The sequence below is a fragment of the Centrocercus urophasianus genome, unplaced genomic scaffold (assembly GCF_019232065.1).
Source record: "Centrocercus urophasianus isolate 14NV4802_14NV808 unplaced genomic scaffold, USGS_Curo_1.0 seq_11, whole genome shotgun sequence".
Lineage (NCBI taxonomy): Eukaryota > Metazoa > Chordata > Aves > Galliformes > Phasianidae > Centrocercus > Centrocercus urophasianus.
Window position 1 is genome coordinate 69,899,589 of NW_024884253.1, and position 3,657 is coordinate 69,903,245.

Genomic DNA, 3,657 nt, shown 5'->3' on the forward strand with positions numbered 1-3,657 from the left:
AGGAGAGGAGAGGAGAGGAGAGGAGAGGAGAGGAGAGGAGAGGAGAGGAGAGGAAGAATGAATCCAGCAAAACTATGCCTGTGTGACCCTGTAGAGGAATGTTCCAGGACACCAAGACACTCCAGAATAGTTTACAATAGATAGATGAAGAAAGAGGCAATACATCCTGATGTTCTGAAGGTGAGGTATTTTAGAAAGAATGAGACACATGTTAGCAGAAAAGAGCCTAGGAAGTAGGCTTTTAACATCTCAGAGCTGCACATTATTGCTAACAGCAGTGGCTGTACATTCTGTTCCTCATTGGTTTCCTGCTGTCTCTGGTACAGCAGATTCCTTTCTTCAGAAAAATAGAAGGTTAGACAGTCTCCCTTTCATTTCTCCTCCCAGAAAATTTGTCATGCATTTATGCCCTCATTGCTAAAGCAAGTTTATTAACATATATAGATACCATTTTTTAAACAAAATCTGTTACATAAGTATCCAATTATTTGATTATATAGTGGATAATCATATTAAATGTCAAACTCCCCATGAAAATTTGGTAGCAGCTTTTTAGTATCTGAAAACCATCAAATTGAAGTGCTCCAGAAAACAGCATTATTCAATGTAACATAAGTCCAGATTGCTCAGAGGGTATGAATTAATCTAAAAATGATTTTGAGGAATTAAAGGAAGACTGCAAGACACAGTTCTTCTCCAGAGCTTAGGAGGAAGACTTCTGGTTTGTTCTTCTATTGCTACTCAAAATCCATGCCTTCCTTCTGTAAAATGGCTGCAAGCAGCTAAAAGGAAGCAGCAGCTCCCTGACTCTGTAACTTCTAGATATGACTGCAGCCCACTGTGCTGAGGATGGATCTATTCTTTGGTGCCTGTGCTGCACAAGCTGCTCTGTGTTCTCTCTGTATGTCTGACATGTTGGAGCACACGATCGCCAGAAGTCATATACATCTCCAGAACTAAATTCCTTTGAGACAGAATTCTGTGTTGGAAGATGGGTCCAAGGAAATGTGTCCAGGTGTGCGTACTTGAGAAGAAGCCACACAGACACAGCCAGGAATTTCATATTGCATTCTCAACATTGGCTATTTTTTAAATAAAATGGATAGTGTTTACTTGCCAGAAAAATAGAAATCCTGGTACTTGCAGTCCAAATACCAGAATGTCAAAAACGGTGAGATCTATTAAAAACTGTGCAAAAAGTAACCATTAAATCCTTTCAGTGACCTGTGAGAAAGATGCTGCACATCCCTTGCAAGTAGGAGGATTCTGTTTTTATCTCCCCTGACTGCAAAGGGAGATGAGAGCTCTGCTCGTCAGCACAGCAGGTGCTGTATGCTCAGATGAAGGCCCTCTGTCACCATGGTATTTTCAGTATTTCTCAGTGTTAATCTTCAAGCTTCACTTTACAGTTGGAGAAAGCTTTTTATTTCCTTTCCCCTGTTTTTAACAGGCAGTAAAAGGATTTGCTGAAGATGCGTGTGATGTTGGCAAGCAGAACATCATCCGCTAAACTCTTGCTCCATGTCCCACCGTGGGTGGCGACTCCGTTAGGAGATGGGGAAAGAAAATGGCAAATAGAGCCAGGATGTTTATCTTTGCCACTCAGAATAAGCAAACTCTCTGCTGCACAAAGAGACTTTCAGAAAGGAACATCTTTGGTTACTGTTTCTAGTAAAAGTCACTTGGGTCAAGAAGCTGCTTGCTGGAGCGTGTACATGCTCAGGCCCTTCTCTCTCCCTGACTTTTCCATCAGCACTGTTGCTCCTTTGTGTACAGGCTGCTGCCTTCTCTCTGTGACCTAGGTTTTTACAACTGTTTCATTTTCCTGTTGGTTGCTAGCTCTCCCTCTGAAAGAAGTTCATTCTTTTTCACTGATGGCATTTTATGTTTTGGGTTGAAGTGACTCCTTCCTCTGAAAAGAAAACAAATTCTTTTATTTCCCTTAATGATCCTTTTTTTTTTTTCTTCCCATTTTAGTATAAAACAAACCATTATTGATGGCAGTTTCTAGCAGAGGTGACAGAAAGTGGCTTGCTCTTTCTACCTCAGAAAGGAAATCCAGGTGCTCTGAGATTTGGTTCTGTAGTCCCAGCAAATCACTTACAGCAGCCAGGTCTCAAAATACTTACTTTGATTTGCTACTAAGCACCTACCACAGTGAAACATAAATCTTTATTTGCAAAAGCAAGCAGTGACACTAGGAAAAAAAAAAAAAATACAGCCCAAAATAGCTGTGCCTTGTATCTTCTGGCAGATAGGCGTGTGTTGCAGCCCAATGGAGAAACAGAATTCTGGGTCTTTGCAGGTTGACTTCCAAAGAGCAAGAGGCCATCCTATGGGTTCTCATTACAAGTAGGAAGCACCTTGTTTACAAACAGCTGTCCCAAAGCAAGGCCTGTCAGAGAGCTTGTCATGGGGATTCCTTTTCCCATGGACGTGGATTTCAATCACCCAGGCCCAGGCAGCAAGAGGCAGCTCTGCACCAACAGCCTGCTTGATACTCCCAGAACACTGATCTGTCCAGAATGCAGCTTGTGTAGATGCTGGTCGCACTGCCAGTCTTCAGAAGGAAAAGGAAAATCTTCTGTCCATCAAGTCACATCTTGTGTACCCATAAAGGACAGCCCCTCTCCTGCCCCCATCCTCTCCAGCCTGTGGACACACAGAGCTCTCCTACTGTTTGCAAGAAGGGGAAGGAGCACGCTGAGCTGTGGCAAACTCAGATGTAGGCCTCATTTTGTGTGTCTCACAGAACCACAAGGGAATGTCACGGGTAGGAGGGGCATGCTGATAACACCAGCCACAGAAGTGTAGGGGTGGACAAAGGAAATTTCCTCGTCAGCTTGTGAGCGTGATAAAGAGTGCAAACATGCAGGCATGCAAACACTGGCTGCTGAGCAAAGCACAGCCACTCTCAGTTTGTGGGCTGTATCACCCAGGCCTTCGCTGCCTCCAGCATGCCAAGGATGCCACCTTCTACTTTACCCTTGTCTTCCTCTTCTTCTCATGACCCTGCATAAATCTCGGAGTGGATAAAGCATGAATAAATAGTTGATAAATAGTTATCCAGATGGTTGGGAAATATAGTACGTGGAATAAAGAATGTGGAAATCAACAAAAAGAGGGTGAGTTGCACTGCTACCCATCCACAATTGTTTCTGCCCGGTCCAAGTCAACCTGACACATGAAAAGAATTATGAGGTACGACAGAGGAATTTCAGGAGATAAAAATGAATTTAATGCAACAAATGTATTTTGCTTTTGCCACATCATTTAAAACAAACAATTTTTTTGCTTTGTTTATGAAACACACAACACACACACACAAAACCTAGAAACTAACAACAAACACAATAATGCTGATGAAGTAAACAAAAAAAAAAAAAGGGCATCTGCAGTTCTTCTCTTCCACCAGCTTTCTTTCCAAATCTCCCCTTAGAGATGCACTGTTCCTGTAGCCAGCCCACAGTGTTTCCCCTCTCAGAATTATCTTATGCTGCTAATGAAAGCTGAACACAGCCAAAAACAAACAAACAAACAAACAAACTTGTATATGTACATATAAGCATCTCCATATATCTACAAATACTTTGCCTTTAGGTGTTCACTTTGGCCTTCGGAGCGCATCCAAAGGCAACAAGAGAACAACACCAAAAG